This window comes from Alosa sapidissima, chromosome 2, assembly GCF_018492685.1.
Source record: "Alosa sapidissima isolate fAloSap1 chromosome 2, fAloSap1.pri, whole genome shotgun sequence".
NCBI lineage: Eukaryota > Metazoa > Chordata > Actinopteri > Clupeiformes > Clupeidae > Alosa > Alosa sapidissima.
Window position 1 is genome coordinate 2,812,994 of NC_055958.1, and position 27,043 is coordinate 2,840,036.

Here is a 27,043-nt window from a genome sequence, read left to right on the forward strand (position 1 = left end):
CTCTCCAGACAGACAGCCACCCTGTCACTGACACCAGGTTGACAGCTGTTGTTTGTTACTTATGCTGAGTAAGACAATCAGCCCAGCAGGAACACTTGGAACATGAATGCCAGTTAATTAATTCTGTGTACAGAGAATTTGAATGCATTGCCTTGAAGAACACAATGGACAAAACAGCTATGGGGAATCACTCAAACGAAAATTGTGGTGACTCCTTCTTCAATTGAGGACAATCCAAAGTTGCTTGAGTTCCCCAGACTTGCCTCCTTATCAACGAATAATCAGCTCTGGGGCTCCCTCTAGTGACCACAGCACTGAGAGCTGTGTTTCTGTCGGAGGGGTGAGAAAGCGTAACCAGAGACCCTCACAGCACGTTGGTGAGGTCTCTCCTGGGGCTGGGCTACCTCCGTAGGGTCACCGAGCATCAGGTCGTCTGCATTCCACACTGGACATCTGATAGGCCCCATCCGAGGTAATGGCAGCATTGGCCCCTCCAAGAGAAGTTGCACTCCCAAACTCTTAACAGTAACACGCTCAGGCCTACACTGACTTCTTTTGAATACCAATCTTGTTCAATCCCTTTGTTCACAACAGTCTAGCTGTCCTAGGAAACAAGTGCCAGTCAGAGTTCTTGTTTTGGTGTATTTATAGTGAGTCACTGGTTAATTTAGTAAAGGAATGCTGGGTAAAAAGTGGACTCACCGTTAGATATTGTAACAAATAAGTTGTCACCCATCTGTCTGTTAGTGTCATGACACGTTGTGGAGAAACGTTCCACCGGGCAACCCGGGGACAGATTTTATAAACTCTAGCTCTCAGACCAACACACAATGCTGCACCACTATGCTATGCAAGGCCTTTACTCCTGCAATGCTGAGCCTGACCCCTAATGGTGACATGCAGTAGTAATTTTAGTCACTTTTATGACCTAAAGCCCTATGCGTCACTTAAAATCTCCACCCACAACAAAACACATTTTAATGAATGTTATTTACATTAAATGTTAGTGATCAAATATAATAATAACGGTCTGCACTAATATAAATGAACACCATACTGTACTAGAACAGAGCTCCATTGCACTGCACATCAAGGTGTTCTGCCTTTGCTTAACAGACCCATCATCTCAAAGACAGTTTGACAGCAGTGACTGCTCAGCAAGTTCCTGACTTGAGTGACTGGCACCTCCACACACCTCATCCATATTAAACAGGTGCTGCCCAGGCAATGGAGCACCTGGGCCAGACAACCAAGGTGTTTCCCCAGGGGCAGGGGGAGCTTGTCCTTACCCAGGGTGGGGAGAGAGGCAGGCGGGCACAGCAGGCATAGGAGAGGGGGGTTGGTGGGGGTGGGGTGTCGGTGGTGAACTCAGGTAGGGGCCCTGACTAATGTTACATCTCGGTGACCCCTCAGTCTGTCGCCAGCTGCCAGAAGGCTATTATTTCCTATCATGCACAGGGCCATGGCACCTCCCATGAGCCTTTGCATGGGCGTCACCATCTGCCAAGGAGATCTGGCAATAAATCACGGCTGATATTCATGTGCTCATGACTCATACTGAGGTGAGATTAAAGTTGTTTTAGACTTTCTTTACATTTTCTTAAACCTGATTCTCTTTCAGTGTGCAACAAGTGTGCCATAATAGCTTGAGTGCTTGTAGTTCATAATGAACGGTCTTGCACAACATCCAAGTAACATAATAATGTAACCAGCAGTGTTTAAAAAGGAGAATTCAGAAAACAACGGGTTTCCTCTAGTCATGGTGAACCGGCAGTTTCAAAAGCAGTAACATGTCAGCAATTTAGTCAAAATATCTCATTTGAAAATGTATGTGTGTGTGTGTGTGAGAGTGTGTGTGAGTTGGTGTGTCTGCTGATCAGTGTGTGTGTCCTCAAGAATACTGCACTCAATGAGGACATTATCACATTCAGAGTAAAATCCAGGCTACAAGTTCGTCCTACCAGACTCAACCTCTCTGTATCTGGTTTCCCACACCTTAGGTCCCTTATTAATTGCATCACGCTGCAGAGCACACCACTGAAACACTGTCCCACATCTTAAATGGCTGCTATGCTTACAAAGGAATGCACATAGCATGTCATGACAGAATAGTAGACCTCATAGTGAAAGACATATCAAACCATTTTTCAGCCTCAGTAAGAATGTACACATATCATCTCGTAAAACCATGTTTCAGCATTGCAATAGTATTTTTAGTATTCCTCTCTACCTGCTTGCTAACACAATGGATGTTGTTATAATAACTGAGGGGTCCAGTGAGGTGTTCATTTTGGAGGTATGCTGCAGCTTTAATTCTAGCATGGAGGAAACCTTTGAGATCAAGTCCATTACCATAAATACCAACCACTCCTAAACGTGTCTGTGCATATGTGTGTGTGTGTGTGTGTGTGTGTGTGTGTGTGTGTGTGTGTGTGTGTGTGTGTGTGTTTGTGTGGACCCCTGGTAGCCCATTGACTATCTCCTGTTCCTGTCACGGTCGCTCTCCTTCCTGTGCACTACCAGGACCGGCGGAAGCTAAAAACTGCATCTCACCACGACACCAAAAACAGTGGGAGCCCTGAGCTTGTTCTTCCCCTGCAACAAGACGGTGCTATCTTGTGGTGATGGGTGACAGTGACACCTGATGGGTGTTCATAATGCCACGTTTAAATGCGCACATTGTCTTTAATAATGATATGTTATTAGAAAGCCTAATTGTTTAGAGGCTTTTTTTTATAGGCTACATGTACACTACACTGTCAGCTGGCCAGATATGTACAATGAAAATAAATCATAAATACTATGTCAACACCTGTCAATTGTTATGAAGTTGCACATGGCCTACACTTTGGCAAGTTACACGGTCATCTAGCCCCCCCTTGTGGTAAGAAATGGACATAAGATTCACCAAGGTCCTAATTGAATGGGATGAAGTTCACTATTCCAGACAAGAATAGAGGGTGAAATAGTGGCGACAAGAATGGGAATAACTATAAGCAAACACCTATGCAATGAATTTAGAAGTAAACTTTCTGTTGTATTCATTCATCATCATTGTATAGATTTAATATACTGGATAACATTTCCTACACAGGGCAACAACTTCCTCTTCTATTTGTCATCCACATGTAAGCTTCCTTGTAACCAACCCACACCTTCATCCTAGTTTGTGAACATGAATACAACTGATGGAGTGATCCCTTGCACCTTTCAGCTAATTTTCATCAGTGATTACAGGCTAATACAGATAACTAACATTATGTGTTTAGATAGAAAGATACTAATGATAATTATCATCATGCACAGGGCCGTGGCACCTCCCATGAGGTTTAATTAATAAAATAAATAAATGCATATGTGCATGTGCATATATATGTGCATGTGCTTCAGTGCAGACTTCTCCCTGGAACAGGGCTACATGCTTTGCAGGTATGATGGTATGGTATGGTATGGTATGGTATGGTATGGTATGGTATGGTATGGTATGGTATGGTAATGGTATGGTATGGTATGGTATGGTAATGGTATGGTATGGTAATGGTATGGTAATGGTATGGTATGGTATGGTATGGTAATGGTATGGTAATGGTATGGTATGGTATGGTAATGGTATGGTATGGTATGGTATGGTATGGTATGGTATGGTATGGTATGGTAATGGTATGGTATGGTATGGTATGGTAATGGTATGGTATGGTAATGGTATGGTAATGGTATGGTAATGGTATGGTATGGTATGGTAATGGTATGGTAATGGTATGGTATGGTATGGTATGGTATGGTATGGTATGGTATGGTATGGTAATGGTATGGTGCTATGCATTGTAGGTTGATGATGGTAATGGTATGGTATGGTAATGGTATGGTATGGTAATGGTATGGTAATGGTATGGTAATGGTATGGTATGGTATGGTATGGTATGGTATGGTATGGTAATGGTATGGTATGGTATGGTATGGTATGGTATGGTATGGTAATGGTATGGTGCTATGCATTGTAGGTTGATGATGGTAATGGTATGGTATGGTAATGGTATGGTATGGTAATGGTATGGTAATGGTATGGTATGGTATGGTATGGTATGGTATGGTACGGTGCTATGCATTGTAGGTTGATGATGGTAATGGTATGGTATGGTATGGTACGGTGCTATGCATTGTAGGTTGATGATGGTAATGGTATGGTATGGTATGGTATGGTATGGTATGGTATGGTATTATGTGTAGGTTGATGATGGTAATGGTATGGTAATGGTATGGTATGGTATGGTATGGTATGGTATGGTAATGGTATGGTATGGTAATGGTATGGTAATGGTATGGTAATGGTATGGTATGGTATGGTATGGTATGGTAATGGTATGGTATGGTATGGTATGGTATGGTATGGTATGGTATGGTAATGGTATGGTGCTATGCATTGTAGGTTGATGATGGTAATGGTATGGTATGGTAATGGTATGGTATGGTAATGGTATGGTAATGGTATGGTAATGGTATGGTATGGTATGGTATGGTATGGTATGGTATGGTATGGTATGGTAATGGTATGGTATGGTATGGTATGGTATGGTATGGTAATGGTATGGTGCTATGCATTGTAGGTTGATGATGGTAATGGTATGGTATGGTAATGGTATGGTATGGTAATGGTATGGTAATGGTATGGTATGGTATGGTATGGTATGGTATGGTACGGTGCTATGCATTGTAGGTTGATGATGGTAATGGTATGGTATGGTATGGTACGGTGCTATGCATTGTAGGTTGATGATGGTAATGGTATGGTATGGTATGGTATGGTATGGTATGGTATGGTATTATGTGTAGGTTGATGATGGTAATGGTATGGTAATGGTATGGTATGGTATTGTATGGTATGGTATGGTATGGTATGGTAATGGTATGGTATTGTAGGTTGATGATGGTAATGGTATGGTAATGGTATGGTATGGTATGGTATGGTATGGTAATGGTATGGTATGGTAATGGTATGGTATGGTAATGGTATGGTATGGTGTTATGTATTGTAGGTTGATGATGGTAATGGTATGGTAATGGTATGGTATGGTATTGTATGGTATGGTATGGTATGGTATGGTAATGGTATGGTATTGTAGGTTGATGATGGTAATGGTATGGTAATGGTATGGTATGGTATGGTATGGTATGGTAATGGTATGGTATTGTAGGTTGATGATGGTAATGGTATGGTAATGGTATGGTATGGTATGGTATGGTATGGTATGGTAATGGTATGGTATGGTAATGGTATGGTATGGTGTTATGTATTGTAGGTTGATGATGGTAATGGTATGGTAATGGTATGGTATGGTATTGTATGGTATGGTATGGTATGGTATGGTAATGGTATGGTATTGTAGGTTGATGATGGTAATGGTATGGTAATGGTATGGTATGGTATGGTATGGTATGGTATGGTAATGGTATGGTATGGTATGGTATGGTAATGGTATGGTATGGTATGGTAATGGTATGGTATGGTAATGGTATGGTAATGGTATGGTATGGTATGGTATGGTATGGTAATGGTATGGTAATGGTATGGTATGGTATGGTATGGTATGGTATGGTACGGTGCTATGCATTGTAGGTTGATGATGGTAATGGTATGGTATGGTACGGTGCTATGCATTGTAGGTTGATGATGGTAATGGTATGGTATGGTATGGTATGGTATGGTATGGTATGGTATTATGTGTAGGTTGATGATGGTAATGGTATGGTAATGGTATGGTATGGTATGGTATGGTATGGTAATGGTATGGTATGGTAATGGTATGGTATGGTAATGGTATGGTATGGTGTTATGTATTGTAGGTTGATGATGGTAATGGTATGGTAATGGTATGGTATGGTATTGTATGGTATGGTATGGTATGGTATGGTAATGGTATGGTATTGTAGGTTGATGATGGTAATGGTATGGTAATGGTATGGTATGGTATGGTATGGTATGGTAATGGTATGGTATGGTAATGGTATGGTATGGTGTTATGTATTGTAGGTTGATGATGGTAATGGTATGGTAATGGTATGGTATGGTATTGTATGGTATGGTATGGTATGGTATGGTATGGTAATGGTATGGTATTGTAGGTTGATGATGGTAATGGTATGGTAATGGTATGGTATGGTATGGTATGGTATGGTATGGTAATGGTATGGTATTGTAGGTTGATGATGGTAATGGTATGGTAATGGTATGGTATGGTAATGGTATGGTATGGTATGGTATGGTATGGTATGGTGTTATGTATTGTAGGTTGATGATGGTAATGGTATGGTATGGTATGGTATGGTGTTATGCATTGTAGGTTGATGATGGTAATGGTATGGTATGGTATGGTATGGTATGGTATGGTATGGTGTTATGTATTGTAGGTTGATGATGGTAATGGTATGGTATGGTATGGTATGGTATGGTATTTTAGGTTGATGATGGTAATGGTATGGTAATGGTATGGTATGGTATGGTATGGTATGGTATTTTAGGTTGATGATGGTAATGGTATGGTATGGTATGGTATGGTATGGTATGGTATGGTATGGTATTTTAGGTTGATGATGGTAATGGTATGGTATGGTATGGTATGGTATGGTATGGTATGGTATGGTATTTTAGGTTGATGATGGTAATGGTATGGTATGGTATGGGGGACGATGGGTATAGAATAACCTTGGGATTATTGGATTATTGGATGAATGCAATATGCATGTTCCTGTGTGCATGTGTGAAATGCTCACTACAGAATTTGCAGGCTTCGCACAACCATCCAGTAAATGCAGGAATTGCATCACCAGTTGGCAAGACAAACAGGAAGGTCCCAAAAGCAGTGCTGCTGTTGGCCATTTGGGTGCCCAAAGCAGAACTTCTTTGTGGTGCCCCCCCCCCCCCTCCAAAAAAGTATTTTTGTTTAAAATATGAATTTCTTAAGAAAAATACTACTATTAAAATATTAGCAGTAGTTTGAAGTATAAATGGTGCACTGTCATTGTAAGGGCATTGAGACTACACCTTTTTGCCAGTGAAGCTGTAGACTCAATGTAGATTTTTTGTTTGTGCCACATTTGTAGCACAATATTAAAGGTGCTCTAAGCAATGTTGGGTAACGTCACTTCTGTTGACTTTCAAACAAAACAGAGAGTTAGCTCGCTACTTCCTCGCCCGCCCTCCCATGCTGCTCCCGTACAATTGAAACTCTCCTAAACGCACATCTCATCTGCTCTGGAAATCCAAAGTACTCGCGGGAGCACAATGGAATTGTCTCTGCGAGACACTCTGGCAATGAGCAATGATCAGTGTTGCCACAGTTACCTTGAAAAAGTAATCTGATTACTGATTACTCCTTTAAAAAGTAACTTAGTTACTTTACTGATTACTTGATTTTAAAAGTAACTAATTTAGAGTACAAGTTACTTTATTAGTTACTTTCAGCAGCTGCCAACAACACCCCCACCGCCTCAACATAAAAATGATAACCGGTTTTGCCAATACTCACTATGCTGGAAGTGCATTTTAACAGTAATGTCAACAATGTATAGCAGACATCCCAACCTAACCTACTTAGATACTGAAATTCAGATGTTTGTTCAATAATGTCTAGTCAGTACACCAAATAAGGAAGGCCTATTGATAGAAATTGTGATAGTAAAACATTTAGATTTTGGTAGTTTGGCCTTTTCGTGTAGCCTTGGCAACTAGCCATCTACTGTAGTATAGGCCTGAGTAATATGCAAATGAAATTACACTTGTTAAACTCACCTCAACAAGTCTTTTGCAATCATTTAACCGGCGTGAGCAATGCTAAAGTCACTGTTACAAACAGTGCAGTGTGCAAGCCTATCGTTATGTTTTACTCTAATGAGACAATTGGGTACACTTTTGTGTAGTCTGATGTGAAAAGGGTCTTAAATGTTCCTTTTTGAGGGGCACTGACTCTGCTATGACGCTCCTGTTCCTAGATACACGGACTGAACTGATTAATTAAGTTCGGGAGAAAGAGATATAAGCCCACCTACACTGAAAACTGATTGGTTGATTTAGCAAAACAGACCAGGAGGATGCTCTCTGTCTTGGATGTGCTTCAGGCACACACGCACCACTCCTCTCTATCCCTCTCCGTTGTGTGCGCATTAAATTCAGATGCGCACGCGATTTGAAGTCTGGTCTGGCTTGCGCGCTCTTGTTCGCTCTAGGTTCCGGGAGATTTTATGTAATTTGCGGTCGTCAGGAAGCCGCTATCAATATGTGGGAGACTCCCAAAACTTCGGGAGACTTGGGATGTCTAGCTAGACAGCACTTTGTCGCCAGCACAGAATGTACAATGTACCTTAATGTTGTCATGTTTAGCTGACACAAACTCAAAATAATGACTGTATAGATAAAATGTGCATCTCTCCTCCCTCCATTGTTGTTTACGTTTGTGTCGCTGCGTGGTTTTACACGTGAGTTGTCCTCATGCTGAAAACGTGAGAATAGCCTACATGACGTTAATCCCTGAGACAAGAAGAAAGCAAAGAATATATCTTTTTACTAAGTAAAATTACAAAAATAGTAACGCACAATGATTTAGATAAGTAGCTTTAACACAGTGCTCAGTTTTATGTACATTATTAGAGTCTCGTGACGCTGGCTATTGCGTGTAGCCTAGGTCATATTTCGTAAAATTGATTTTTAATTCTCTGGCTGTTGCAATTGATACCAATGATTAGCATTAATGCCCTCAGTAAACAGCACACAAAAACAGAAAGCAAACAGTTACAAACAGCCAGGCACTTGGCTCCATAAGAGATTGTGCGTGCCAGTCCGCACGGACGCACGGACTCGCAATAGCGATGAGCACCGGACAGCGGACAGCTGTTTTTATTTCTCTGGCTGTTGCAATCGATACCAATGATTATTAATATGAATGCACTATGAATGCACTCAGTAAACAGCACACCAAAAAGAAACCAAACAGTTACAAACAGGGACTTGGCTTCATTAGAGATCGCGCGTGCCAGCCCGCATGCACGCACGCACGCACGCACGGACTCGCGATGACCACAGGACAGCGTAGCGTAAAATTAATGGGTGACAGGGGCGGACACGGCACCTTGCCGGATTCCAACTGGCGATGCTACTGTCACACTCCTTCAAGTATCCACGTCTAGGTCATATTTCGTAAAATTGATTTTTATTTCTCTGGCTGTTGCAATTTATATCAATGATTAGTATGAATACCCTCAGTAAAATGCACACAAAAACAGAAAGCAAACAGTTACAAACAGCCAGGCACTTGTCTTCATTAGAGATCGTGCGTGCCAGTCCACACGCACGCACCCACGGACTTGCAATCGCGATTAGCACCGGACACCGGACAGCTGTTTTTATTTCTCTGGCTGTTGCAATTGATATCAATGATTATTAATATGAATGCATTCAGTCAACTGCACACCAAAAAGAAAGTAAACAGTTACAAACAGGAACTTGGCTTCATTAGATTTCGCGCGTGCACGCACGCACACCCGCAGGCACGGACTCCCGATCGCGATGACCACCGGACAGCATAGCGTAAAATTAATGGGTGACAGGGGCGGACACGGCACCTTGCCGGATTCGAACCGGCGATGCTACTGTCATACTACTTCAAGAATCCACGTCTACTCAACAGAGCTACGGAAACGCTTCTTAACGCTGTGCTCGGTTTTATGTACATTATTAGAGTCTCGTGACACTGGCTATTGCGTGTAGGTCATATTTCGTCAAATTGATTTTTATTTCTCTGGCTGTTGCAATTGATATCAATGACTATTCATATGATTGCACTCAGTCAACTGCACACCAAACAGAAAGCAAACAGTTACAAACAGGCACTTGGCTTTATTAGAGATCGCGCATGCCAGCACGTAGGCACGGACTCCCGATCGCGATGACCACCGGACAGCGTAGCGTAAAAGTAATGGGTGACAGGGGCGGCCACGGCACCTTGCCGGATTCGAACCGGCGATGCTACTGTCACACTTCTTCAAGTATCCACATCTACTCAACAGAGCTACGGAAGCGCTTCTTAACGCAGTGCTCGGTTTTATGTACATTATTAGAGTCTCGTGACGCTGGCTATTGCGTGTAGGTCATATTTCGTAAAATTAATTTTTATTTCTCTGGCTGTTGCAATTGATATCAATGATTAGTATGAATACCCTCAGTAAAATGCACACAAAAATAGAAAGCAAACATTTACAAACAGCCAGGCACTTGTCTTCATAAGAGATCGTGCGTGCCAGTCCGCACGCACGCACCCATGGACTCGCAATCGCGATGAGCACCGGACACCGGACAGCTGTTTTTATTTCTCTGGCTGTTGCAATTGATATCAATGATTATTAATATAAATGCACTCAGTCAACTGCACACCAAAAAGAAAGCAAACAGTTACAAACAGGCACTTGGCTTCATTAGATTTCGCGCGTGCACGCACGCAGGCACGGACTCCCGATCGCGATGACCACCAGACAGCATAGCGTAAAATCAATGGGTGACAGGGGCGGACAGGCACCTTGCCGGATTCGAACCGGCGATGCTCCTGTCATACTACTTCAAGTATCCACGTCTACTCAAAAGAGCTACGGAAGCGCTTCTTAACGCAGTGCTCGGTTTTATGTACATTATTAGAGTCTCGTGACGCTGGCTATTGCGTGTAGGTCATATTTCGTAAAATTGATTTTTATTTCTCTGGCTGTTGCAATTGATATCAATGATTATTAATATAAATGCACTCAGTCAACTGCACACCAAACAGAAAGCAAACAGTTACAAACAGCCAGGCACTTGTCTCCATAAGAGATCGTGCGTGCCAGTCCGCACGCACGCACCCATGGACTCGCAATCGCGATGAGCACCGGACACCGGACAGCTGTTTTTATTTCTCTGGCTGTTGCAATTGATATCAATGATTATTAATATAAATGCACTCAGTCAACTGCACACCAAAAAGAAAGCAAACAGTTACAAATAGGCACTTGGCTTCATTAGATTTCGCGCGTGCACACACGCAGGAACGGACTCCCGATCGCGATGACCACCGGACAGCATAGCGTAAAATTAATAGGTGAAAGGGGCGGACACGGCACCTTGCTGGATTCAAACCGGCGATGCTACTGTCACACTCCTTCAAGTATCCACATCTACTCAACAGAGCTACGGAAGCGCTTCTTAACGCAGTGCTCGGTTTTATGTACATTATTAGAGTCTCGTGACGCTGGCTATTGCGTGTAGCCTAGGTCATATTTCATAAAATTGATTTTTATTTCTCTGGCTGTTGCAATTGGTATCAATGATTAGTATAAATGCCCTCAGTAAAATGCGCACAAAAACAGAAAGCAAACAGTTACAAACAGCCAGGCACTTGTCTTCATAAAAGATTGTGCGTGCCAGTCGGCACGCACGCACCCACCCATGGACTCGCAATCGCGATGAGCACCGGACACCGGACAGCTGTTTTTATTTCTCTGGCTGTTGCAATTGATATCAATGATTATTCATATGAATGCACTCAGTCAACTGCACACCAAACAGAAAGCAAAGAGTTACTTGGCTTTATTAGAGATCGCACGTGCCAGCACGTAGGCATGGACTCCCGATCGCGATGACCACCGGACAGCGTAGTGTGAAAGTAATGGGTGACAGGGGGGGACACTGCACCTTGCTGGATTCGAACCCACGATTCTACTGTCATACTCCTTCAAGTATCCACGTCTACTCAACAGAGCTACGGAAGCGATTCTTAACGAAGTGCTCGGTTTTATGTACATTATTAGAGTCTCGTGATGCTGGCTATTGCGTGTAGCCTAGGTCATATTTCGTAAAATTGATTTTTATTTCTCTGGCTGTTGCAATTGGTATCAATGATTAGTATAAATGCCCTCAGTAAAATGCACACAAAAACAGAAAGCAAACAGTTACAAACAGCCAGGCACTTGTCTTCATAAAAGATTGTGCGTGCCAGTCCGCACGCACGCACCCACCCATGGACTTGCAATCGCGATGAGCACCGGACAGCGTAGCGTAAAAGTAATGGGTGACAGGGGCGGCCACGGCAACTTGCCGGATTCGAACCGGCGATGCTACTGTCACACAGTATCCACATCTACTCAACAGAGCTACGGAAGCGCTTCTTAACGCAGTGCTCGATTTTATGTACATTATTAGAGTCTCGTGACGCTGGCTATTGCGTGTAGGTCATATTTCGTAAAATTGATTTTTATTTCTCTGGCTGTTGCAATTGATATCAGTGATTATTAAGTGTGCTTGCAAAGCAGCACACTTATTGTTCTTCTTAAGTTTTATTATTAGGGGTCCGAGCAGCGTAGCTGCAGGACCCCTATTGTTTCTGTACCGTTCATTTTTGGCCAAAATTCTGTAAAAGTCATACTGCTGCCTAAACCGTAACTCCAAAACTCTTCAAATTTTCAGGTATGGTTACCAGTACCCCCCTCTGCCCATAACCCAAAATTTGGGGTACTGCACCCAAAGGTGGCGCTGTTGGAAAAAAAAGTTAATTATGCTAATTTCTCCTTACCAGATTGACCTAGACTCAAAATTCTTTCATAATATTAATCTCTAAACTCAGATGCATCTTTTTGGCCCTGGTCTTATGGTCTAAAAATGTTTATTTTTGACACAATTTCATGGAAAAGCCAAACATTATAAAAAGTTTCACACTCTTCAAAAATAATCAAATCTTCACCAAAATTCTCACAAACAATGTTTAGACCAAGCCTCACAAAAGTTATGGATCAGAATTTTGATATTTTGTTCCATTTCAGAGATATAGGCTAATAAAGTTAGACCACTTAGGCCATTTTTCCTAGATCACCTATATTCCTATAAACCGTAAGTCCTAGAAACTAAACATTTTCAAGTATTGTTACCAGTACCCCCCACTACCCATAACCCAAAATTTGGGGTACTGCACCCAAAGGTGGCGCTCTTGTCAAAAATGCTTATTTCTCCTTACCAGATTGACCTAGACTCAAAATTCTTTCATGATATTAATCTCTACATTCAGATGCATCTTTTTCACCCTGGTCTTAAGCTCTAAAAATGTTTACTTTTGCCACAATTTCAGAGAAAAGCCAAACATCATAAAAAGTTTCACATACTTCAAAAATTATCAAATCTTCACCAAAATTCTCACAGACAATGTTTAGACAAAGCCTCACAAAAGTTATCAAAATAATTTGGATATGTTTTTCCATTTCAGAGATATAGACCAATAAAGTTCGACCACTCAGCCCATTTCTCCTATATCACCTATATTCCTATATGAGTAATTTTTTTTCCTTGGTGAACAACCATACAACCATCATTATGTGGATACCATTAACAGTGCACATTTTCAGATCTGTACTCTTTTTTTATAAAGCCCTTAATTCTATTGTCAAATGTATGCTAGGAATTTTCTTGATGTTGTGTGTTTGCCAACACACCTTTTCACCATGTGAATGTGACTGCCAAATATGTAGGATTGTCAGCGGCTCAGTGGGATAATGCCTAGTGCTGATGTTTGTTAGGTTGAGAGTTCGAATCCCTGGTAGTGCTTTAGGCTCTAGCTCGAATACTATTGGTTATTGAAGATTCACACCATTGAACAGCACCTGAATGAAATCAGGCAATCAACATACACAGTCATTAGTTGCCAAGAATCAGAATGCCGAGACACTCTGACATTTAGGGGAACTTCTTTGTTCACTATTTTTCCTTCATCATTAAGTCTATCATATTTATATTTCATCCATTAGTGTTCTTCTCTACAAATGTCTAATTGCCCCAGAATTTCAAAAAGATTTCAGGTGTACTCTTTTAGGAAAGCCCTTCATTTTATTGTCAAATGTATGCTTGGAGTTTTTCTTGTGTGTTTACCAACACACATTTTCACATGTGAATGTGACTGGCCAACATGTAGGATTGACAGTGGCTCAGTGAGATAATGCCTTGTACTGGTGATCCTTAGGTTGAGAGTTCAAATCCCACTTGAAGCATTAGTGTTAGAATACTGTTGGGTTGTGGATGTTAGCATACTACAATAGAATGCTGTTGGGTTGTGGAGGTTAACACACTATTACATTACAGCTACTTGTCAATATGGACTTGTAGTGTAACTGTATAATTATAGGCTGTTTTTCTTATTGACTCCGACACAGCTGTAGCCTATAATTATTTGTTATTCTTATAATATTTGTCATTTCTTATACATATTTAGTCGGCTCTTCCACTTGACAGAACAACTCTATATCGGTTAAGGATGTCACGCATGAAACAATGCTGCAGAAACACGAAAATACGACTTTGAGTTTAGTAGGCTATCATTTTCAGTTCCTGTTTATCTATTGCACGATGGGTAATGATTTAAAGGAATCGTGTTGCAGTCTTGTAAATAGTGACCCTGCAAGATCCCTAGTCATTGCAAAATCATAGTCTGTGACTTAAAACTCTACTACTTGTCTTTAGATGTGAGAGGGTCTGAGACTGTAGTCTTTCAAAAATCTTTTCCAAATCTTTGCAAATCTTTCCAAAGTCTTTCAGTGTAAGGAGGTGCTGTGGAGAAATTGCTGGATTGTTTGGCTCTGTCACCAAACCACACCCAGTTTACCTGCTGGGAAACCCTGTAGCTCCGGAGCAGGGGCTCAGACCAGGATAAATTGTTTGCTCGCCCTCAGTTCACTCTTTTGTTCATCTCAACTCAGCACTCCAGTGTGTCCTGCTTTGTGTGCGTCTTTGAGTTAACGTAAGTCATCACTTTAATGACCCTCACTATGACTTTTGTGATGTTTATCAGTTTGTAGAGTAGCTCTGCCATCATGTGTATAGTTAAGGTCTTTGTTTGTTGGTTTGGTGTGTTGGAGTCCCATGTGAGAGATGATTAGGTGATGTTGGTTGACTTGGGATGTCAAGTATTGTTTAGTTGTACCTTATATAGCCATATGATTTCAGTTTATTGTTCAAATGTCAATTGGTTTGTTTGTGAGTTGGGATCTGTACTGATTTACCCCATTTCACTGATTACTCCATTTTCTGTTTGTTTCCTCTTTGATGCAGCACACATACAAGTAAAGAACAAAAGAACAGATGAATTGAAACTCAAATAAAGTTCACTTGTGTTGCACCGAAACCTGCCATCTCCGTGTCATCACTTCATACCATTGAGCCTTCTGGCCGAGGCTCTGCCTGCTCGCCACACACTCACTCTACCTCGACCCACATCGCCCCCTACAGTTCCTTCAGCTGGGTTGTGGAGGTTAGCATACTAGAATAGAATACTGTTAAGAATACTGTTGGGTTGTGGAGGTTAGCACACTGTAACGTTACAGCTACTTGACAGGACTTGTCGTGCAAGGCAAGTATAACTGCATAATTATAGGTTGTTCATCTTATTGACTCCAACACAGAACCCACCCCCACCCCCCTTCACCTACCACCACAAATACAATTCCATTCTGTGGGAAACACTGCCTTCCATTAACAGACGCTTCATCTTATCCATGACAAATGCATAGTCCTGTAGAATAGAGTATTGTTAGAATACTATTGAGTTGTGGAGATTAGCGCACTAGAATACTACTGTTAGAATACTGTTGGGTTGTGGAGGTTAGCACACTAGAATAGGGTATTGTTAGAATACTATTAGGTTGTGGAGGTTAGCACACTATAACGTTACAGCACAGGGTAATCCTAATTTTATGCATCAAATTTATTCCAATCCAACTCAAAAGTTTTGAACAACACAAAGTGAAGGTTTTATCCAGATCAAAACCAAGAATAGATTATGTGATCTAATCCAATTTCAGGATCCTTGTTTCCCTTTGAACAAGCCATTTTCAAGATTTGATCCAATCCGATAGCCGAAATCCAGTAACTGAAATCCGATAACCGAAATCCAATCACGTTTCTTTTGAACAATTGGGCCCAAACAATCAAAGCATATGTAAAACTAAAAAGCTATGCTACCTCATGTTCGTGTTGCTCGGACCCCGTAAATCACCGCTTGCGGTTATATTTATTATTATTTTTCCCGTCTCCCTAATTTTTTGTCAGCCCTAGCGCCTAGGCCCTTTGAGACGGAGACACCGTTCCAACTTTAAAACGTCCGGTCAGTACCGGTGTAAGTTGGTCGCGAAGATGACGTCAGGTGGGCGTGCCGTTCGTCCGCCATATTGGATTGAACAGAAAGCGAAACTAAATTTTCACAGGTCACAAATTTGGTCTGAACGCCACGAAACTTGACGTACATTATCCTTGGACCAAGCCTCACAAATGTTAGTGGAAGGATTTTTGATTTTCGAAAGCGTTTGCCCGTCACAGCCAAAGGAAATCGGCGGCGAAGCTCCGAAACAGGAAGTCGTCCATATCGATACCAAATTTTGTATATGAACTGGGGACTCCAGTGTGAGGGTGCATAGGCAAAAAAAAAAAAGAAATATTCCAAAAGTTTCCATCATATGGCAAACCACCCACGGGTATCTGGTAACTCACACCATTCACCTTTTCACCATTCACCTTCTATCACAATGCCTTTCATGTATGCACAATGTCTCAGAGCAGACACAATGTTTCCAGGCAACCTTGCCCGATCATGAAATCCTTGCTCTGCCATGGGATAGTATGGACTTACGAATTGAAATGGCAAGCAGAACATAATAGAGTTGTTTTCACATTGACGGTATAAAAATTAAATTTTTCATTATTGTTACATATCATGATGGGAGAGTATTATTAAAAGATGTTACAAGTATGCAAATGCATATGTTTACGGGCATTTAGGTTTTACTGTGTTGTTTTGTTGTAAAGACATGCAAGGCATTCTGGGCCATGTAATGAACAGTGGTCGGCAGCACTCCATAGGCTACGTATTAATATGAATAGGTGTTTCTGTAAACCTAGGGACAATAAACAGCTATCTCTGTTACAAAAACGAGCTGGTAATCGCTCATTGAAGAGGGAACTATGATAAAAAGATTGTTTTCCTAAAAGCATGGAGTTGACGAAAGAATAAACGAGCAATGTCACGTTAATGTTAAATAGCCTACCTATCTGAACGCTAGGTGGCAACGTTGTATTACATTTCACTAGTGTAGCCTACTTGAAATACGGTGTGAGATTCACAAGTAATGAAGGTGCAAATATTATGTAATTTATCATGGGAAATTATTGGAAATGTTATTTCTTGTTTATTCTTGCAAACCACACACATCCATTCGGAATCACACGTACACATTTAATACTGAAAGACTATCATTTCGTTTATTTGATGTCGCCTAGCAACACAGCCTTCAGAGCAAAGATTCTAGAACAGAGCTTCAGAGAGACACGTTTTGAGTTTGTGGCCAAGAACCTAAAATATCGGTTTCCATGTGCTGGATGGTGTGCGTCCTTTATGAAAGTAAGTGTTTTATACAGTTAACGTTACAGACATAATGAGTCATGTTGTAGTGGTCAACATAAATGTGCCCCTTCTGTTATTAGAATGCTAAGCGGAGAAGCATGCTAAGCAGAGATTTAGTATCATTCATTTCTTGTGTGGCTAGCTATAGGGAGGAGATGTATGTTGCTAATTGGGATTTATGTTGTTTAGCGTAATGCCATGGTCATTTGATATGAGATGCTTGCACTCGTAACTTCGTCACGTGTAACTTTAGGACTGCTATTTTTTTTACTAACAGTAATTCACGAAGCACTTTAGCCCTAAAAGTACAGTAGCACCTACGTCTGTGACAGCTTAAGGGAACTTGCATTGTAGGCATAACTAAGGGATGCAATAACACCACCAACAACCAAAACTAGCCTACTCATTGTCAACATGTACATGAAATGTAACGTTTCATGTGAATCAAATTCAAATGTTTTCTTTGCAAACGTAGGCATAGGCGTATGGTGACAGATTAATTTAATAATGCTGCTGTGTGAATCAAGGTAAGCGTGCAGGAAGTGGCCACTTCTTAATGGGACCCACTGTATGGAAGTGGGCTAAGTAAAATAGATATGTTTTAAATAAGATAAGGTTAATCAGAATTCTACGATATGCCCGCTTGACAACGGCAGAGATAGAACTGGCCTTTGGCCATAGCAACCATCCATTTAGAACGACTGGCCTTCATAGCAACCAAAGATCTGAGCTGTGTTGCAATGTGAGGCAAAGTATAGAAAGGTGATGAAACATACAGAGACAGGTCAAGAAATATAGTGCAATGTAGACAGTAGTATACAGTTGATTTACAGACGGTGGTTTAGAGTAATATGAAGTATTCCTTTATTCTGAGATAGGCTACATCAATAGGCTCTCAAAACAACCCCAGGCTCACAAAACAATCCCAAACAGACATAAGGTCTTTATAGAGCAAATCCATATAGATTATTTGTCAAATAAACCAGTAAAACATAATTTGTGGGATGGAATATATAACATTCACACTCATAGCTCATATTTTTTTTTAAATTAATCAGTGAAAAAGTATCCTGACAAACAAGCAGCTTTTTAATGCCTTGGTCATATTTCATCATTTCAATTCCTCTGTAGGTTACCTGATAGTCCAGTTTGAGAGGCGCAAGACGCGTGACATTATTTATTTTTTGCAGCCAATCACTGCTGTCATTTTATTTTATTGATTTGATCTCAGTCATAGAAGCTAAATTCGAAGGCGGGCCAAAGGTAAAATCCAACGAATCGCATTCAACCCGCAAGCCAATAGTTGAATAGAGCTTTTGAGGTATTGCCACTGCTCCAACACTGAAAGGCACTGTTAGAATGCTTGGATCAAGCCAGGTTCAGCATAGCGTATGTCACTGTCTGCTCACGTTGGTGACCGGACCAGGGCAAGCACACTTTCGCAGTTCCCGCCGGAAATGCAGTCTAGTTAATATGAATGCACTCAGTCAACTGCACACCAAACAGAAAGCAAACAGTTACAAACAGCCAGGCACTTGTCTTCATAAGAGATTGTGCGTGCCAGTCCGCACGCACGCACCCATGGACTCGCAATCGCGATGAGCACCGGACACCGGACAGCTGTTTTTATTTATCTGGCTGTTGCAATTGATATCAGTGATTATTCATATGAATGCACTCAGTCAACTGCACACCAAACAGAAAGCAAACAGTTACAAACAGGCACTTGGCTTTATTAGAGATTGCGCGTGCCAGCACGTAGGCACGGACTCCCGATCGCGATGACCACCGGACAGCGTAGCGTAAAAGTAATGGGTGACAGGGGCGGCCACGGCACCTTGCCGGATTCGAACCGGCGATGCTTCTGTCACACTCCTTCAAGTATCCACATCTACTCAACAGAGCTATGGAAGCGCTTCTTAACGCAGTGCTCGGTTTTATGTACATTATTAGAGTCTCGTGACGCTGGCTATTGCGTGTAGGTCATATTTCGTAAAATTGATTTTTATTTCTCTGGCTGTTGCAATTGATATCAATGATTAGTATGAATACCCTCAGTAAAATGCACACAAAAACAGAAAGCAAACAGTTACAAACAGCCAGGCACTTGTCTTCATAAGAGATCGTGCGTGCCAGTCCGCACTCACGCTCCCACGGACTCGCAATCGCGATGAGCACCGGACACCGGACAGCTGTTTTTATTTCTTTGGCTGTTGCAATTGATATCAATGATTATTAATATGAATGCATTCAGTCAACTGCACACCAAAAAGAAAGGAAACAGTTACAAACAGGCACTTGGCTTCATTAGATTTCGCGTGTGCACGCACGGACTCCCGATCGCGATGACCACCGGACAGCATAGCGTAATATTAATGGGTGACAGGGGTGGACAGGCACCTTGCCGGATTCGAACCGGCGATGCTACTGTCATACTACTTCAAGTATCCACGTCTACTCAACAGAGCTACGGAAGCGATTCTTAATGAAGTGCTCAGTTTTATGTACATTATTAGAGTCTCGTGACTATTGCGTGTAGCCTAGGTCATATTTCGTAAAATTTATTTTATTTCTCTGGCTGTTGCAATTGATATCAATGATTAGTATGAATACCCTCAGTAAAATGCACACAAAAACAGAAAGCAAACAGTTACAAACAGCCAGGCACTTGTCTTCATAAAAGATTGTGCGTGCCAGTCCGCACGCACGCACCCACCCATGGACTCGCAATCGCGATGAGCACCGGACACTGGACAGCTGTTTTTATTTCTCTGGCTGTTGCAATTGATATCAATGATTATTCATATGAATGCACTCAGTCAACTGCACACCAAACAGAAAGCAAAGAGTTACTTGGCTTTATTAGAGATCACGCGTGCCAGCACGTAGGTATGGACTCCCGATCGTGATGACCACCGGACAGCGTAGCGTGAAAGTAATGGGTGACAGGGGCGGACACTGCACCTGGCTGGATTCGAACCCACAATTCTACTGTCATACTCCTTCAAGTATCGATTATTAATATGAATGCATTCAGTCAACTGCACACCAAAAAGAAAGCAAACAGTTACAAACAGGCACTTGGCTTCATTAGATTTCGCGCGTGCACGCACGCACACACGCAGGCACGGACTCCCGATCGCGATGACCACCGGACAGCGTAGCGTGAAAGTAATGAGTGACAGGGGCAGACACGGCACCGTGACGGATTCGAACCGGCGATGCTACTGTCATACTACTTCAAGTATCCACGTCTACTCAACAGAGCTACGGAAGCGATTCTGAATGAAGTGCTCGGTTTTATGTACATTAATAGAGTCTCGTGATGCTGGCTATTGCGTGTAGCCTAGGTCATATTTCGTAAAATTGATTTTTATTTCTCTGGCTGTTGCAATTGATATGAATGATTAATATAAATGCCCTCAGTAAAATGCACACAAAAACAGAAAGCAAACAGTTACAAACAGCCAGGCACTTGTCTTCATAAGAGATCGTGCGTGCCAGTCCGCACGCACGCACCAATGGACTCGCAATCGCGATGAGCACCGGACACCGGACAGCTGTTTTTATTTCTCTGGCTGTTGCAATTGATATCAATGATTATTCATATGAATGCACTCAATCAACTGCACACCAAACAGAAAGCAAACAGTTACAAACAGGCACTTGGCTTTATTAGAGATCGCGCGTGCCAGCACGTAGGCACGGACTCCCGATCGCGATGATCACCGGACAGCGTAGCGTAAAAGTAATGGGTGACAGGGGCGGCCACGGCACCTTGCCGGGTTCGAACCGGCGATGCTACTGTCACACTCCTTCAAGTATCCACATCTACTCAACAGAGCTACGGAAGCGCTTCTTAATGCAGTGCTCGGTTTTATGTACATTATTAGAGTCTCGTGACGCTGGCTATTGCGTGTAGGTCATATTTCGTAAAATTGATTTTATTTCTCTGGCTGTTGCAATTGATATCAATGATTAGTATGAATACCCTCAGTAAAATGCACACAAAAACAGAAAGCAAACAGTTACAAACAGCCAGGCACTTGTCTTCATCAGAGATCATGCGTGCCAGTCCGCACGCACGCACCCATGGACTCGCAATCGCAATGAGCACCGGACACCGGACAGCTGTTTTTATTTCTCTGGCTGTTGCAATTGATATCAATGATTATTAATATGAATGCATTCAGTCAACTGCACACCAAACAGAAAGCAAAGAGTTACTTGGCTTTATTAGAGATCGCGCGTGCCAGCACGTAGGTATGGACTCCCGATCGCGATGACCACCGGACAGCGTAGCGTGAAAGTAATGGGTGACAGGGGCGGACACTGCACCTTGCTGGATTCGAAACCACAATTCTACTGTCATACTCCTTCAAGTATCCACGTCTACTCAACAGAGCTACGGAAGCGATTCTTAACGAAGTGCTCGGTTTTATGTACATTATTAGAGTCTCGTGATGCTAGCTATTGCGTATAGCCTAGGTCATATTTCGTAAAATTTATTTTATTTCTCTGGCTGTTGCAATTGATATCAATGATTAGTATGAATACCCTCAGTAAAATGCAAACAAAAACAGAAAGCAAACAGTTACAAACAGCCAGGCACTTGTCTTCATAAGAGATCGTGCGTGCCAGTCCGTACGCACGCACCCATGGACTCGGAATCGCAATGAGCACCGGACACCGGACAGCTGTTTTTATTTCTCTGGCTGTTGCAATTGATATCAATGATTATTAATATGAATGCATTCAGTCAACTGCACACCAAAAAGAAAGCAAACAGTTACAAACAGGCACTTGGCTTCATTAGATTTCGCGCGTGCACGCACGCAGGCACGGACTCCCGATCGCGATGACCACCGGACAGCATAGCGTAAAATTAATGGGTGACAGGGGCGGACACGGCACCTTGCCGGATTCGAACCGGCGATGCTACTGTCATACTACTTCAAGTATCCACGTCTACTCAACAGAGCTACGGAAGAGATTCTTAACGAAATGCTCGGTTTTATGTACATTATTAGAGTCTCGTGAGGCTAGCTATTGCGTGTAGCCTAGGTCATATTTCGTAAAATTGATTTTATTTCTCTGGCTGTTGCAATTGATATCAATGATTAGTATGAATACCCTCAGTAAAATGCACACAAAAACAGAAAGCAAACAGTTACAAACAGCCAGGCACTTGTCTTCATAAAAGATTGTGCGTGCCAGTCCGCATGCACGCACCCACCCATGTACTCGCAATCGCGATGAGCACCGGACACCAGACAGCTGTTTTTATTTCTCTGGCTGTTGCAATTGATATCAATGATTATTAATATGAATGCATTCAGTCAACTGCACACCAAAAAGAAAGCAAACAGTGACAAACAGGCACTTGGCTTCATTAGATTTTGCGCGTGCACGCGTGCACGCACGCACGCAGGCACGGACTCCCGATCGCGATGACCACCGGACAGCATAGCGTAAAATTAATGGGTGACAGGGGCAGACACGGCACCTTGCCGGATTCGAACCGGCGATGCTACTGTCATACTACTTCAAGTATCCACGTCTACTCAACAGAGCTACGGAAGCGATTCTTAACGAAGTGCTCGGTTTTATGTACATTATTAGAGTCTCGTGATGCTGGCTATTGCGTATAGCCTAGGTCATATTTCGTAAAATTGATTTTATTTCTCTGGCTGTTGCAATTGATATCAATGATTAGTATGAATACCCTCAGTAAAATGCAAACAAAAACAGAAAGCAAACAGTTACAAACAGCCAGGCACTTGTCTTCATAAGAGATCGTGCGTGCCAGTCCGTACGCACGCACCCATGGACTCGGAATCGCAATGAGCACCGGACACCGGACAGCTGTTTTTATTTCTCTGGCTGTTGCAATTGATATCAATGATTATTAATATGAATGCATTCAGTCAACTGCACACCAAAAAGAAAGCAAACAGTTACAAACAGGCACTTGGCTTCATTAGATTTCGCGCGTGCACGCACGCAGGCACGGACTCCCGAACGCGATTACCACCGGACAGCATAGCGTAAAATTAATGGGTGACAGGGGCGGACACGGCACCTTGCCGGATTCGAACCGGCGATGCTACTGTCATACTACTTCAAGTATCCACATCTACTCAACAGAGCTACGGAAGAGATTCTTAACGAAGTGCTCGGTTATTGTACATTATTAGAGTCTCGTGATGCTGGCTATTGCGTGTAGCCTAGGTCATATTTCGTAAAATTGATTTTATTTCTCTGGCTGTTGCAATTGATACAGTATCAATGATTAGTATGAATACCCTCAGAAAAATGCACACAAAAACAGAAAGCAAACAGTTACAAACAGCCAGGCACTTGTCTTCATAAAAGATTGTGCGTGCCAGTCCGCACGCACGCACCCACCCATGGACTCGCAATTGCGATGAGCACCGGACACCGGACAGCTGTTTTTATTTATCTGGCTGTTGCAATTGATATCAATGATTATTCATATGAATGCACTCAGTCAACTGCACACCAAACAGAAAGCAAAGAGTTACTTGGCTTTATTAGAGATCGCGCGTGCCAGCACGTAGGTATGGACTCCCGATCGCGATGACCACCGGACAGCATAGCGTAAAATGAATGGGTGACAGGGGCGGACATGGCACCTTGCCGGATTCGAACCGGCGATGCTACTGTCACACTACTTCAAGTATCCACATCTACTCAACAGAGCTACGGAAGCGATTCTTAACGAAGTGCTCGGTTTTATGTACATTATTAGAGTCTCGTGACGCTGGCTATTGCGTCTCTTGGTCCTACAGCAGCTCTCTGGGTCCTATAGGGACAAAAGCATTCACCCTACAGCAGCTCTGGGTCCTATAGGGAGACAAAAGCATTCACCCTACAGCAGCTCTCTGGGTCCTATAGGGACAAAAGCAGCCCCAGGAACCGCTGCTGGGTTCACCATCCGTCAGGTGGACTTTGTCCATGAAGGATCTTACTGCTGCCAGTATCAAACACAAGTATCTGGGCATGATTTCACCACCTTTCACAGTGACTCTGTCAGCTTGTCTGTAGTGGGTGAGAGAGTAAACATATTTCTCCTTGATGTTATTTATACTGTATACAAGACAGTGCTTTAGTTTCAGGAATATTTGACTGTGGATCCAAATGGAAGCCAAATGGAATCAATGATTTCACTGACCAAACAACATAGTGCAAAAAATATGATATATGAAAAGATAATTGTATAGACAGTGATTCAAAAGAGAAAATATATACAGTTTCACATATTGGCCTGTAAAGTATGTTCGGTAACACTTGAACGCTAATCCTAACCTCTAACCTTAGCCCTAATCCTAACCCTAAACCTAACCCTAAACATAATCCTAATGCCCTAACATGTTATGACAAAAAACGAATGACACTTAATAACAGAAGCGTTATGTCATAAACGTTTATGACTTGTTTATGACACGTTCATGACAGTCACTGTTATGTCGATACTGTTAAGTAAAGTGTAACCGTATGTTCTTTATGGGTGTTTTATGGGTAACACTTTACTTGACGGGTTAGTTCATAACACATTCATAGCAGCTGTTATAAACTGCACATAAAGCTTTCATGACTGTTTCATGAGACATGACTCAACATTCATACCAAACCTTTCATGAATGTGGAAGACAGAACGACGACAACTTGTCAAAATAAAAGTCCAACAATCACAAAGCAGCATTGCCGTTTTTCTCTCCAGCCTTTGTAAATATTTCATGAATATCTTATAAAGTCTACATCGAATGTCACTTTACTATACAAGTTCTGAAGTATTCGTAATCACTGAGTTTAACAGACAAAAGATGAGAAATCATCTGCAAAGGTTACATCATAAAACAAAAACATTTTTATGAAAAAAAAAATATATATTTGCTTGACCATGTTCTGTCTTTTTGGCGCTGGAGTAGCCCATTGACTCAGATGTGATCAGGTAAGAGGTTTGGAACAAAAACGGCAATGCTGCTTTGCGATTGTTGGACTTTTATTTTGACAAGTTGTTGTTGTTCTGTCTTCCACATTCATGAAAGGTTTGGTATGAATGTCATGTCTCATGAAACAGTCATAAATGCTTTATGTGCAGTTTATGACAGCTGCTATGAATGTGTTATGAACTCACCCGTCAAGTAAACTGTTACCGTTTTATGTCCTCCAGTGTCCCTGTCACAGCCCATCATCTCTATAAGGGCCCCAGAGGGAGAGCTGGTCTTGGGGCTTCTCCATCGTCTGCACCACAGAGCCACAGGAGTACCAAGGAGGCTCTTTCCACCTCACCTCTGATGGGTCAGCTGAGATCTGGACTGAGCTGGCTGTCAATCACTCTGCATCTTTCTACTTTCCTAAGGCAGACTTTATCCTTGCAGGGAACTACAGCTGCATCTATGAGGTCACTTTGGCCACACGTCTGTTCACCTCAGGAAAGACAGATGTGCTTTGTGTGATCATAAGAGGTGTAGTAACACTCCCTGTGCGTTAAATCACATTTCTATGATGTGTTTTCCTTTTGTGACGTATGCCGCTTGCTTTCCAGCACTGACTTGGAGTGGTCTTACCATATGGCATCTGCACATCCCTCTGTGTTGTATGGAGCAACACTTGGGCTGTTGCTTCTCCTGATGCTTCTGTGCTCAGTGCTACTGTTGAACAAAAAGAAGGCTAAATATGTGGTCAATGAGGAGCACTGTGAGCACCCATTCTACTATAACAGATCCTTTAAATCATACTCCTGGCTGGACCAGGTAATTGATATGTTAATAGAAAGAGTACAGGAATAACTTTACTGTTGTTTGTCCTTAATCTCAGGGCCCATGAGTTCATTTGAAGTACCGCAGAGTTCATACCATATGAAGACAAAGAAGATACCAAATCCGATGGATGAAGAACATGTCCTCCATGAATTTTCATTGTTAGTTGACCTCAGTATATAGTTGTGGTTAAAGATTTATGTTTTTGCTTCACTGATTTGATTGTTGTGCCATATTTGTCAGAATTAATCCTCTATTTATTGTTCATTGCAGTTTTTCTCAACAGTAATGGTAGAAATTATTAAGGATCTAAGCAGAGAAACTTGGGCGGTGGGTAGTATAGTGGTTAAGGAGCTGGGCTAGCATGTAGTAGCCTTGAAAGTTGTGGATTCAATTCCAGGCTTCCACCATTGTGCCCTTGAGCAAGGCACTTAACCCCAAATTGTTCCGTGGACAATGTAGTTGTGAAGTGTCTGCTAAATTAATAAATGTAAATGTCACTTCTATTTTTTTTAAAGGATTCTTAAAGGAGAAATCCGTCGATTATTCGCATAGATCTACATTTCTCAAGGTCACGAGTACCGACAGTACAAACCCCCCCCAAAACAACCGGTTGGACTTTTCTTGAGTTGCTGCAGCCAACAGCTAAACCAGGCAGGCAGCTACAGTGCTACACTGGGGGCATGTTTGTGAGGCCCCCCATGTTCATCTACGTATATGAAAAATCACCAACTTTCTCCTTTAAGGAGTGTGCACAAGAGTGTGGCGCCGACAAGAGTGCGGCGCACTCCGCTTTCGACATTCGATAAC

At 42.1% G+C, this 27,043-nt stretch overlaps 1 long non-coding RNA gene across 2 annotated transcripts; it reads left to right on the forward strand.

The window, feature by feature from the left end:
- On the forward strand, positions 1-26,900 carry LOC121694534. 2 transcript variants are annotated; one of them, XR_006025801.1, is made up of 4 exons: positions 1-472; positions 25,645-25,939; positions 26,020-26,171; positions 26,292-26,900. It is a non-coding gene; the product is annotated as an uncharacterized LOC121694534 (long non-coding RNA). The 2 variants fall into 2 exon arrangements; XR_006025802.1 differs by lacking the exon at positions 1-472 and adding an exon at positions 17,387-17,444.
- The last annotated feature ends 143 nt before the right edge of the window (positions 26,901-27,043 follow it).